Source organism: Plectropomus leopardus, chromosome 15, assembly GCF_026936395.1.
Source record: "Plectropomus leopardus strain MGB_pleo_1.0 chromosome 15, ASM2693639v1, whole genome shotgun sequence".
Lineage (NCBI taxonomy): Eukaryota > Metazoa > Chordata > Actinopteri > Perciformes > Serranidae > Plectropomus > Plectropomus leopardus.
Genome location: NC_142190.1, coordinates 7,281,911 through 7,296,134, shown reverse-complemented (window position 1 = coordinate 7,296,134; position 14,224 = coordinate 7,281,911). Strand labels below are relative to the sequence as shown.

The 14,224-nt window shown below is 38.7% G+C and overlaps 1 long non-coding RNA gene across 1 annotated transcript; it reads right to left on the bottom strand.

The window, feature by feature from the left end:
• Positions 1–742: 742 nt before the first annotated feature.
• LOC148187214 (uncharacterized) lies at positions 743–3,797 on the bottom strand. Its single transcript, XR_015778959.1, has 3 exons — positions 3,679–3,797; positions 1,710–1,778; positions 743–1,585 (listed from the first exon to the last, which is right to left on the bottom strand). It is a non-coding gene; the product is annotated as an uncharacterized LOC148187214 (long non-coding RNA).
• Between the last annotated feature and the right edge of the window lie 10,427 nt (positions 3,798–14,224).

Below are 14,224 nucleotides of genomic sequence, written 5' to 3'. Positions count from 1 at the left end.
AAAGCATAAGAGGCTTACAGCCAACCTGTACAGCAACAAGGGCAAATTTTCCTGTTCATATTCATTGTGTTTTCTTTTAAATTCATTACCAAACAGCCCTTATGTCCATTTTTCCAGCAGTGCCTTGATATGTTTGTTGCAATCTCATTCAAGCATACAAGCATCCTTCCTAAAGGGTTAATGTCGTATTCCTGAGAGTGGATCGCTCCGCCAACATGCTTTTATGAGCGTGTTGAAATGGAAAATGGGGAATTATTTATCTCACTAGCCCTTCAGGAGTGTATTAAAACCTTTCCTATTACTTACCAACGGGATCGTTGTCTGGCGCTTTCCAAAATATGGCCATCATGCAAAGAGGGAAAATTCTATCTCACAAAGAGCCTAAATAGATTCAGACCCTCGAAATGGTTGAAATTAGCTTAAACTTTCTTCAGATTCTTGTGTCTAAATCTTTTTTTTCCATGACAAGATCCATTACACAATTCATTACTGCTAACACTCATCATTGTCAAATATATGGGTTTTGCGTTGTTAACCCTTTAAAACCTGAGAAAATTGGCTTGATTTCTTTCAATAATACAGTAAGAGGGCAATGAGGAGCAAAGGGGGAAGTGACCCTAAAATTAGCAAGAAATTAGTAAAAATACAAGAAAATTATCTGAAAAACAGTAAACAAAACAACAAAAAACAAAACAAAACAAAACAAAACAAAACAAAACTAACTTAAATAAAAAGTAAAAAAGGGTGTTTAAAATATTATAATAATTTCATGGCATCATTTTAAATATGTAATTATATTATATTATTACACATTATATTATAATTATATAGTTTAGTATGAGCTAGGTGTAAGAGTATGAAGTTAAACAGGGAGGAATGGAATAAATAACACAAGAACAAAAAGGGGAGATGGAGCACGAGGAGCTTAAAATGGGAATACGGGAAAAGTAGAGAGGAGAAGAAGTGGACAGGAACGAGGGACCTCTGGCAGATGACGAGGAGAAATCAGGGACTGGATGGGCAGAAGTGGGGAAGCGTAGGGGGATCACAGCATCATTATTTCATAGTCTGAGGAGGCAGATGCACATCAAGCTTCCCACAATGTCAAGCAGTCAATCAGCATCAGGGTGTGTGTGGTGGGTCATTGTAACATTTTCATACAGAGCTATGTAACAGTCACTCATAGCTTTGGGGCAATAGGACAGGTAGAAGTGTAGGTGGATTACACAAAGTGAAAAAAAAGATTAAATATTAAAGTTGTACTCCTTTGACCGACCCGGCGTATTCAGAAAACTGATGCGAGGGAGGTCGAGCCTTCGAAGGTCAGAGGTTTGGACGCTGGATAAGAGTGAAGACACGGAGGCAGAGCTGAGGGACTTGCCCGTCATCTCCATCCGTCGTTTCAGCCAACTGAAGTACACTCAGAGTTTCAGCCGTCAGTTGTCGCAGGGCAGGAGATGTCACAATTGTAAGAGGTATCAATCACAGGGGATTATCGAAGGTCACTTGAGCGGTGGTCTGCCGGGATTCTCCAGGGTCTTCTTGTTAGGGCGATGAGACAAATACAACCAGCTTCCTTGTGAACCTGCACTCAATATACACGTGTGAACAAACATATGAGCGGCAAGCCACACATACTCCCCTCCGGCATGAAAGAAAGATGATGGCATGAATGATGTATTGTACTGTTACACACTACAAACACTCACACACACATAGAGATGGTGGAGGGCAAGAAATTGGAGTGATATGTTGGCTTCTGTAATGCAGTCTGTCTGCTGCAGAGAGAGGGAAGGGAAAGGAGGGAAAGAAAGAAGGAGAAGTTGATTGACAGATGGCTCAACCCTCAATTTATTCTTTCTTGACTCATAGAAAAAAAAAATCATAGACTTCTCTGGTAAATAAGATTCCACCCTGATATTTTTTGTCAAGAAACCTTCACATAATGTCAATTATGTCAGTCCAAACTGACATAATTTAAAGGTTATGATGCTTTTATGAAGTTTATTGTGCAGAATTAATGTTGGCTGAGGAGGTAATTTAGTGTTGTGAGAGGTACAGATCAGAAAGCAAATAGTCAAATTTGAAGCAACAGTGGCTTAGATATCTTGACTTTTATTCCCTTGTATGGATGACATGATTATGTGTGTTTCTTTGATGGTTGAGAGACTCACAGTCAAGGTTATTTGAACTTGCTGGAAAAACTGCTTTGCATAAATACAAGACAGAACAACAAGTTGGCAGGATGAAGAGAAGGCAAGCAGAGACAATGATACTACTTGTTTCTGATATATTAAACTGCTAAAGAAGATATCTTAAAATGACATTTATCTGTGTTATGTGAAGTATGTCAGCCGTTATTGTCTTATTTACAGTATTTTGATGTGTTATGTTAATGTATTGTGAAGTGTGAATCTGTATTTTTGTGTTGCCGCCATATAACTATGTAGATCCAAGACAGAATAGCTTCTGCAACAAATGACAAACATCTTATGCAAGACTGCCAATGGCTGGCAGGCCCATGAATGCTTACTTACATTTTTTGAAAGTTGTATCCATAGTAATTATTACAAGAGTAGAGCAGGAGGTGATATTCCGTAGCGTAAAAAACAACAATGTCCACAAAAGGTTCTAAGGGTGGGAGTGGTGGAGGATGGGCCAAACAAACCCAGGACTTCTGTCCACGAGACCTGTGTGTATGTCCCAAAGTCAATGCTGACTTCTTTTCACAACAACTTAGCCTAGCATGCCGTTGTGTGTGTAACATGCTATGGTAGTAATGTATGAGATGTGTCGTATGTTTTGGAAGTCATCAGCAAATCGACCCATGAAAGAACGTTGGGTTTGCAGTGCATCAACATTTACAGGGCCCTGTGTGTCACAAATGCACTGCGGTTATTGTTCTGTCTGTTAATCTCAGGGATGCAGGTTTTTATCCTCCTTTCCACATGTCTAAGCCCCTTAGAATGAACACTAAACCCCAAATTGGTGCCAATGGTTAGGACAGATGTTCCCTCTCATATGCACCTGTACAGATGCATGCAAAGATCAGTGTCTGATAATAACAGATGAAACTGAACTGATCTGAACATAGATAACTGCCATAAACAAAATATAGTTACAATAAAAATAAATATAGTGACTCATCCCAGGCAGCTAAAGATCATCAGAAACATCTTGATGAGTCTTATCTTTAATGCAGCTTCTATATTTACATAACTGTCATTATGTGATAACATCTTCAGTTTTCTGTCTAAGCTGAGTTCCAGTGAAGGCAACTTTAAGTGGGTTCATCGTTGTGGGCTCAGGCTGTGCCAGGTAAGCCTCCACCCTGCAGTCCTGACATGACCACACCACACCTGAGTACCTCTTCACCATCGCAGTCAGCAGAAATAAGGTCCCAGACCAGCCGCATTTGTACAGTATGATACAGTATGTATGTAAAGTGTATCAATTTGTTGTGAGGTGTAGACGTTTGGTCAGATGTTTAAGGACCTAGAAAAGAGTAGATATTATATGTCTGCATGTGTTAAACTAATGCACTAATGTATTTTTTTCCAGACTTTTAAAGAGATGCACCTTTACTCCTTTCACGTTAGCCTACACTGAGTGGAATGTGTTTTTGCATGGAACAAGGATTGTAAAGATTGTACAGAAATACTTTAAAGTCTAAATTACCTTTACTACCCTCTTTACTGGCCCCAGGCTTATTCTCTGCCCGTCATTCACCTGCTGCTGCCAGCAGAGAAAAACAAAGAGAGGCCAAAGAGAGGATTATTCATATCAGCTTGTTGATCAGGTAACAGTTGCATATACAACACCACCCGCATGCTTCTCTGCCAGCCCCCCATTTCAAAATTATAAATAAATTATTTATTAACTGTCAGGCTGTTGTCTGTTTGCTGTGAACTACCATTGTATTAAGGACAGTCTATGGTAGAGAAAAGCTCCAAACTTCTTGAAATGAGTACCCAAAAAAAGGTGCAGCAGCAGCAGAATCGTAGGAGAGAATTGTGTCATAATGCATTACTGCAAACCACAAATATGTTACATTTGTATGTTTTATAGTATCATACCAGTGTTTGTAATGTGATGTAATTTATAAGCTCACAAGCAATCAAGGGAATGAAGTCAGTTGTGTGATTTCAATTATTTAACCGTGACTTAGCGTGTCAGCCAAATGCCTAAAATTTGAACTGAATGTTTGGGTTACATGCACATAACACAAACCTTGTCTACACTTGTGTTTGTTTGGCAGAAGCCACACTGAGGATCAGGGTTTGTTAAGTATCGTCGCTGATAATCTGATCTGATCATCTCAGGTCGTCCTGTTTGATTAGAACTGATGCCAAAAGTTGTGAAGTGAGAGAAAACTGCACATTAAGATTTTGGTCACAAAACACCAAGTGCAGTAAAATAGAAACATGTAAATAAATAAATGAATAAATGTGGATATATGTGAGGTTATTAACCAATGGCTTTAACTCCTTAAAAAACAGTGTGATTTATTTTCATTTGTGACTGCTAAATTGTAGAACAAACAAAACACTGCATGCAGTACAATGGAAAAAAATAATGTGAAAGAACATAATTAAACATATATGGTGATGGCAGAATCATTTATCACACCAATTGCATTGTTCAGTTGTTCAAATCTATTTTATTTTAGCACAACAAAATGATTTTAAGTTGGGATCTGAAAACTGAAAATATTCTTTTCTTGATAATGATGATGTTTCAATGCTTGTAATTGTTTTTATGGGTTTTGAGAGGGTTCAGGTCCCAGGGGCAAGATATGAGGGTGTCTGGATTTTTATTTTGGCACTTTAAAGCTATAGAGGCAAACATGCACAGGAGTCACTCTGATATGTTTGTGTGGCAGTTCATTCTTGGTGTGCCACATGGCACATTGAGGACTCCTCTGCAAGCCTCTGCATATAAATCCAGCCTGACACCTAATGAGGTGCATCAAGATTTCTCATTAACTTTGTACTTTTTAATGTCTAGAGTAATTTGTTTAACAAATTTGATGTTGCAAGTTCAAGTAAGTAATATTTTTCAGCAAAAAGGTGCCTGCCCAAAATGACCATGTATGAATAAATCTTTGACCTAGAAATCTGTAAAGCTTATAATCTCTGAAGAACAAACATTTAAGCAACAGGCTGTCATCAGTGCAGTGTGCTCACAGCCAACTTCACACAGACTCATTTGTAGCCTCAAACCAGGTGGAGTCAATGTGAGCTGATTGCACTGCCTCACGGCACACTCTCAATCAATCAAAGCTACATGAATGCAGGGCTAGAGCCAGTATTACTCTGGTCTGCCATTGCATGAATTTTGTGACACTTCACAAACCTTAACCACACACACTCTGAAATCTTAAGCCAAAAATCTATTTTTGTTGTCCAGACATTTACACTGAAAATGACATTTCTGAATATCTTTACCCTTGAAGGGAGTTTTACAAATCATATGTTTTCAGTGATCTAAAATGCAATTTGTGTGTAGATGAAAAGTCGAAACACATAGAAAAGGTTACGTCTAAAAAAACCCAAACCTGTTCATGTTGCAATTTGGCCTCAGATATAATACAAGAGTTACACAAAATAAAAACAGTTTTCAGCCATTTGTATCAGTGTGAAAGTGACCTGAATGTTATTTGAATGAACATATTTTTGTGTTCACACCCCTTGGAAAAACTGGACACTTTACATATAATCTGACAAAAGCCCCACTGAGTCTTTCTTCTTCTTCTTTGTCTTTGTAATCACTCTCTGTCTTCCTCTCTGTGTGGAATCAATACAGAGTAAAGATAAAAACCAAATGATGAACTCCAAATGACCAACTAAGTGGTGTAAATTGATTGTTTGCCCTGTTGTACCACTGTGTATGTAAATGTGTCTCTGTGTTAGTGCATGTGTGTGTATTCCGCTTTGTGTGTGTGTGTGTTTGGGAGTGTGTGTGTGTGTGTGTGTGTGTGTGTGTGTGTGTGTGTGTGTGTGTGTGTGTGTGTGCGTGCCCCACAGGGAGTGTGTGCTCTGTGATCCAGGTAATGCAGACCAGAGAGTGAACAGGAGAACAAACGAGATGCGACCGCTCTTCATCCATCTTCTCTCTCTCTCGCTGACCTCGTTCATCTCGTCTTCATTTATTGATCGATGAGACGACGCCGTGTTGTGTTTTCAGGCCGGCTGTGACAACCTGGTGACAAGACTCCACAGGGGACACGAGGGGGGAAGGAGAGAGCACCATGGCAAGTACAGATGGAGGGAAAGAGAGATAAAGGCCAATCGTCAGGACTCATACTAAATCAGAGAGAAAATAAAATTTTAGTGAAGTTACAATCAATAAAATAAAATTGTGCTTTTGCATTGAGCTGAACTTTGATAAGCTTTGATATGAGCTATGAGCTAGGCTGTTCTCATACACTGTTTGAATATCATTACAAAAAGTAATTCACCAGAATAAGCATATAATCCACATTATCAGGAAGGCGACAATCACATGATAAATGTGCTGACAGAAAAAAAGAAGAAAGTAGTATAAAGAGTAAAAATTTGTTGTGGGAGACCAGTAAGGGTGATGCTTAGGTCAAACAAACACAGGACTTTCCCTCAGTAGACAGGTGTTCATGTCCTGAGTGAAACCAGGTGAACTTTGAGTCCTTTTAAGGTATATCATCTCAGTGTTTCTTTTCCTAAACAAAACATTTTTTAGCTTAACATTACACATTTAACGTGAAAACGCCATTTGTGGGACATTAGATGTCATACAAATTGTTGAAAATATGGATGAAAATACGTTGGTTATTCACACCACTGCCCAGATGTACAGTGACATTTGAAGAGCTTAATTAATGCTAATCATTTTTAATCCATTTTTCTCCAAACAAAACAATTTGCAACAAACAATAACCACAAAGTACTCACTGTGTCTTTTAGATATATATTTAGCTTGTGAATACTTTTAGTATTTTGGCTAACTTCTCTGATAAAATAAAAACTGAAATTTGAGAAGACGATTTCTTATTTTTCAGTGGAAGGCAAACGTGCTTGTGGAAATAATGAATATTTGGCCGATGCCACAGGATAACAACAATACATGGTTATAGGAGTTCATGAATCTAGTCAATGAGCTTTTTAATTGCCTTTGCAATGCTTTATTCTTTTTGGCTGATTGGAATTAAACTACAAACCCATTATTCATCCCATCTAGAGGACATTTCAGAGGCTTCAGTTCACAATCACTGCAGACATTTCCCTATCGGACAGTCAATAGTGGTCGCATGCAATCTGCACCCAACATTTAGGCGTGTGGCTCATCTATTGGCATTCCCCTCAAAAGCAGCATGTGATTATGGGTGTTGACATTCAGCAGGGTCAGCCATTACACTGATAATTAGTAACACTGCACTGATTCAAATGATCCATCATGGCAGTGCCTTGCAGATGAAGCCAGTGATTTATCATTGTGTGGGATGTCTGAAGCGTGGTGTCTTAAACTGTGGGCTGAGCACACGAGACAAGACAGTGGAGAGTCTGGGGTGTTACTTTAATGATAGAGAGAAATTCAATGAAAAGGTGAAAAAACTCAAACATGGGTGGCAAACAAAAAACTAAATGCTTTGAGTACCTGCTGGATAAACTCAAATTTATAAAGATGCACAACTGGATTACTGTGTCTCCCATGTGTCAAGGACAGAGGACATATACTGTATATATATGGTAAGTGTGATTAGGATACTGTGTGGAGGCACTTTGATATTTGGACAGACTAATTAATGAAAACATGGACTAATGTCTCGCTGTAGTCCACAGCCAAATTCATTGTGAAAGGCAAACATTACGAATTGCTTGGCAGGCGTCTCATTTAGTGACACACCATCCACAATTTCCTGCTTATCCAGATAACAACGCCAGCTTGTATACTATGTCACTTTACAAATGTTCATATGATATATATATGTATGATATGTATGAAATGCGCAAATTTAACATTTTTTTGGTTTGCAGAAATGTACAATGCCAACATTTTCTCCTGGCAACTTGGCTGGAACATCCCCTGCAAACTTTTTGCAGACAACAAGTGGTTTAAGTTGCGCTGAAAATATAATGTGTCTTTTTGTAATTTGACCGACAATGATATCAAAATACGAAAACAAACTTTTTGTTGTTCTTGAACAACTTTTAGACATTTCATGTTAACTTGAATAATTGGGCTCAATTTTTTAGCATAACTATTTCATTTTTTTATTATTATTATTTTAATTTCTATGTACATGTTCCATTTGTGTCAGTGTACCTTTGGGATGATAATGTAGCCTGAATTTGTACAGATGCACAGCAACATAAAATAAGTGATGTTATAATTACAGATTACAGATTACAATTTTCCAACTCTGACATGCAGAAAGTAGATCTTTATTCATCTCTGTTTGTGGTTCAAAAACTGTACACTGAATCAAAATAAACTCTAGTGAAGTTTGTGAGGAAAGTATTTAGATTTACAACATCTGATCTGGTTTTGTCTGGAGTCAGATTATGTGTTGCTGACCGTTATGTGCTTGCTCAAGTGTCCATCACATTAGGGCAATCAAGTGTTACCGAAACACATTTATTTAAACAAATTAAACCAAATTAAACAGTAAATTTAGATAATCAAAGCATGGATTGTGGACATCAGTATTGTGTGATGAGCATTACAGGAAGATTTGGGTGTGGAGAAAACACAGGTGACTCACACAGTAAATTCCAGATAACACATTAGGGGTAATCCCACGGTCAAACTGGCTTCATGCTGAAACAGATCTCCCCGTTTCAGAATAAAAGTTATTCACTGAGCGTCATGCACCGTTTGGAAGAATTGATGTGGGGTGAACGGCTGTGAGGCACTTCAGTCAGTCAGCTGTTTTACAGACTGCGACAGACACCAGGCAGAGGGCATCGGGTCAATAGTGCTAACAGCAGCAGTCAGAGGTTTGTCTGAGAGCAGCAGGACAAAGACAGATGTGGCTGCTGCTATAGATCCACGCTGCATTATCTGCTAGGCCTCAGGCCAAACGACAGCCACTCAGGACACAATGGGTAGTGCAGGTATACACACACACACACACACACACACACACACACACACACATGCTCATTCAGTTTGTTGCAATAAATTATTGATTTCCTCTTAAGTTAAAACACACAGACATTACAGGTAATGTATTAAGTAATTAGCAGGAAGATGGGATAGGCTAAAGTGAAAATGATGACTTAATAATAGAAAATAACAATCGTTTTTGTGCCCCACATTATGTCCAGTTGCTGTCCTCATAATGTTGTGACTCACACGACATATGCAGGCAACTTTTTGAATCTCCCGCCAGCTCAACACAGCCAGGTCATCTGATACACACACCTGAAGCGACACACACACGGCCAGAAACAAAAGTCTAACCTGTCTACAGTGAGTAGCGCCACACGCCACACAAAGCCAACGAGACACCAGAGGAGTGTGTCGGTTTGAGCTGTTGTGGTCCCTCTTGTCTTGAAAACAATGAAACATAAGAGAAACAAAGGATTTTTGAAAAAACAATCCACCCATGCCTGAAAGAAAAGGTAAATCTGTTGCTCAAATTCAAAGAGATGAAGTGATTTGAAAGGAAAGGTTAACGGAAAAACGGTAAAGTTAGAGTTACCATAAATCCTAACAACTGTTTAAACTGTTTAAGGTTTTTATTTTCTATTCATCAGCGTGGAGAAAATTGCTCCCGAGCTGCGACACAAGTGAAATGTGTCTGGTGGCAACTCTTAATTAGTTTAGATAGTTTTTTTTTAAACAGCAGAAACTTTCACACATTATTGTAACATTGCATTTTCTCCTTTACAGTGACAATGAAAGTTTAATTTCATGTCCATTGTCATTTGACAGCTTTTGAATCCTTCTGCTTGTATTCATTCGAACAGATGATAAGTGAAAGCCGAATCAATGACCTAAAGTAAATCTGGTTATTCCTCCTATTGTAGAAGAATTAATTAAGAGCTTCTGATGGTAACTTTTTATTGTGTGTGTTTGTGCAGTGAAGCCAGCTCTAAGAGGTCCTGACATGAACGTATGGTAACATGGCTGACCCCCGGCGCTGTAACACTTGTAGAGCAGCGCGCTGGCCTGCAGGTCCTATTGTTCTGCTCCCATCAGCCCCAGCGGGGACCAGCCTACGAGGGTCAAAGGTTGATTCGGTCTTTTGAAAAAGGGGACCTTGTTTTCCAGATGACCTCAAATTAATTTCCCCTCTCCTTCATATTTCATGCCCTGACAGATTTTTTTTTGCAGTGAGGACAAAATGACAATGCATAAATAATAATCACTAAAATATGAAAATTGAAAAAAAGTAATAAACAATAAAATAACATAAGACAACTTAACATGATAAAAACAATGTTGTGTAAAGTATACGCTTATATTACTGGTGGATTCAAATGCAGATGGCACACACAACAACAAATAGACAAGGCTCTGTGTGGCTGTACTAAGGAAAGGCAGATTTATTGTCTGGGCACCATGCATATCTTAAATAAATGTCATGGCAAGCCATTCAATTGTTGTCGAGATATTTCAATAAAAGGCAAAAATTCAAATTTTCTTTTGTAAAAATTACTGATTTTTCTTGCAAAATAAAAGTGAAAAACTATTATTGGACACTGTAACAGCCACACACACACACACACACACACACACACACACACACACACACACACACACACACACACACACACACACACCCTCTTTCCTGACATCCATCATATGGTGTGCCTGGAGGAAGAACGGAGGGGGCCAGTGGAGGAGGAGAGGAAGAGACAGGAGTTATATGACAGCATCTATAAAACAACACAAAGTCATCATCAGCCCCCTCCTCCCCATTTTCTCTCCCCCTGCTTCTCTACCCTCAGGGTGCTCTTCAACTCCCCCTCCCATCCTCTTTCTTCCCCTTAATCCCCCCTCTGATCTCTGAGCTTCAGATAGCTACTGTTTAATCCTCGGTCTGCTTCTTGTTTAGCCAATGTGTCGTCTGAGTTTCTACGACAATCAGCCAATGAATGCGCTGGAATTTTTTTACTCTGGACCTCATTTGGCAGAGTCAAAAAAGAAAATTTAGCTGCCAAAACAGGGACTATGATTAAATTGTAAGTGGTGTTGCGGTTTTTTGCATGATCATGGACTTTTGATGTGAAGATGTTCTAGTTTACCAGCTAACTGACTACATGCAGTCTGGTCTCACCCTCAGGGCATCAAAAACTGCTGCTTGGGCAGTATCCATGGCGTCATTGTAGTGACACCCTAGGGGCACCCTTTAGCATCTGTTTGAAACACACTAGCCTTTCAACCAACTCCGATGTAAACCCTTTAGACAGTAAGAGCAACGGACATAGTATAAAGAACCCTAAAGTTTGCTTAATAACGGAGGTTGGGTCTAACAGGACTTTGACCCAGGAGACTGCTGTTTGTGTCCTGTGTGAAACAAAGTCAACTTTGAGTTGTTTTGTCATGTCAGTTGTCAGTCACTTGAGGACACTGACTGACCTGACTAACATTAATCACACTCTTTTTCTAACCCCATCCAAATAGTTTTGTTGGCTAAACCTAACAACCAACCTTCTGTTGTATATCATGCAAACTGCTTTCATGTTACAGGCCTGTTTTATTTTATATTGTGAAATTCTTTAAATCAAAGGAGCTGCAGGGTTTGTGTTTAGTTGTGAGCCATAAATGGCACATTTGGATTTCATTTTTCATGCTACATTTTTTATTTTTAATGGTTCCAACTATTAATGATAAGAACACTTTTATAAAGCTTATCCATTTCTTAAATTGTTTCAAGTACTCTAAATGGAAAAGGAACATAACTAACATGCTAAATAGCATGAATAAATTAATAGCTTGTTAGTACTTAGTTTGCCACAGATTGAAATTGTATAACACTTTATAATGGTGTTGTTTAAACCATTAAATCAATGTTGATGCCAGTGGAGATCAATCTTTGGTTGTGGTCATGTTTGACACATCTCAGCCAAAATAAATTCCTGTGGTCTTCTGAGGTTTAAATGAACCAATGAGATTATTTCTGCCCCCCAGACACATTTGTCTAACTAACACTCAGATTTGCCACATAAAGACCCAGACAGTGAGGACAGTGTTGTGGCCTGTGGAATGGCCTGTTGAATGTGAGAATGTGTAATGAACAAGAGGCATTCATTATAGATCACACACATCATTTATTCATCCGTCTGCCCTGTCTGTCTGTCTGTAAACACGCCTGTGATCCACAGTGTGTGCGAGTGTGTTGCTATGTGATTCTGTGTGGTTGCTTTGATAGCTTAGGTTCTTCTTTTTGAGTGTATTAACACATGTGTGTCCATATATGTACATCTGTTGCATCATCAGAGAGTCACCTGTGTGTTTGTCAAAGACGATCTTGTTTCTGCTTAAGCATTGAACTGCTGCTTTTTTGGAGTATAGTATGTGTTCACTGTTATTATTATTTGCTTTAAAAAACAGAATTGGCTCCAGCCCCCAATGCAAGCCACTGTCCATCAAAGCATGAGCAACTCACCATTCAGGCAGGTAGGTCGGTAACTTTCTGTGCTCTCCGGTCTCTCTCGTCTTAATGGCCTTTGAAATGCTGAACTCAACAAAACGCATTAATGCCCCCGTGAGTGAGACAGCTTGATGAGTGCAGAGTGCAGATGATATATGGATCAAATCTGAGGGAGTCTCCAAGATGGCAGGACGGTAATTTGTTGTGTTTTGACATGTCCAGATATCAATATGGTGCATTATGCCCGTGCACTTCATTTCAGCCAAACACACCAGGGAATAAAAGATCATTTCAGCACAAAACAGAAAGATTGTGAACTGAAGTCTGTTGGTTTAAAGTCCCGCACTTATTGTTAAGTTAGTTAATTTATTTTCATTCGGTTGTACATATAAGCAAGGTGATGAAAAATTGACAGAGGCTAAAGATTTTTTTTTCTGCAGCTGAAACTTGAAGATAAGCAGGTAAAAAACAACAGTGTACAACAGTGTACTAAGAAAGACAGGTTCGGTTACTTTCTCAAAGATTCCACAACCGAGTCCTAAATGTTGTGTGTATGGTCTGAGAGCAGCAGAGTGCTGAACCTGAGGGTTTCCTTTGACTTGCAGTTCAGTCACTTTAGCGACAGTTCGTCCTTATTTTCATGATGCACCTGTGAGACAAAAACAATGCAGACAATCAGACATCAGCTTGACATGAGATTACTTGCACCTTATTTTATACAAAGAGAGAAAAACATTATAAACACATAGTATGTCCACCAAATTAACTGACTAAACATCCTACTGTTGTGTTTTAGATTTCTCCCTGCTCCAACACAGCTGATTCAAATTATCAGCTCATTATGAACTCCTGAAGCTGCTTTGATGACAAGCTGATCATTTAATTCAGCTGTGTTGGAGCAGGGAGGAGGGGAGAGGTTTGGGAAACGATGCAAAAGGCAATAGCAATAGACATTTTAGAAACTTCTTTTTCAATTTCTTACTGAGTGTTAGATGAGAAGGCTGATATCACTCTAAAGAGACAATACTCATTTATATTTCTTTACCTAAACCTAACCTATGTAGCTTCACATTAAGTAAATCACATGACAATGCCATTTGTAACTCATTAGATATTATATGAACTGTTGATATCATATGAATTATTGTATGAGGATATTTAGATCAACTTGACTGTTGGAGATGGACTAACATCTAGCTGCTGATGCCATGTTGTTGAATGTTTGTCACAATTTTGTATATGAAGAATCAAAAATACAAATGAACATCGGTAATGTTGAAACTTTAACAATGCAGTATTATATAAAGATTTAAAGTATTACAAAATTGAATCATTGCCAGTTTTTGGAGCTTTCCATTGTAAATGAACTTGTTGAACCTGATGAAAGTGCAGGTTGTGATAAAGGATGGTGTTATCTTAAAACTTAGAGAAGCAGACAACTAAACACTTTTGTCTACTGGAGAATGACGGGACCTGATGAGCACCGAGTGCGGATGTTATGCACTTGGGGTCAGCTCAGAGACTTGCAAGCCTCTAAGATGGGATGGTAATTTGCTGTGATTTGACATGTCAAGATATCAGTGTGGTGCATTATGCTCTTGTACCTCATTTCATCCAGTCACACGAGGGAATAAGAGAAGAAAA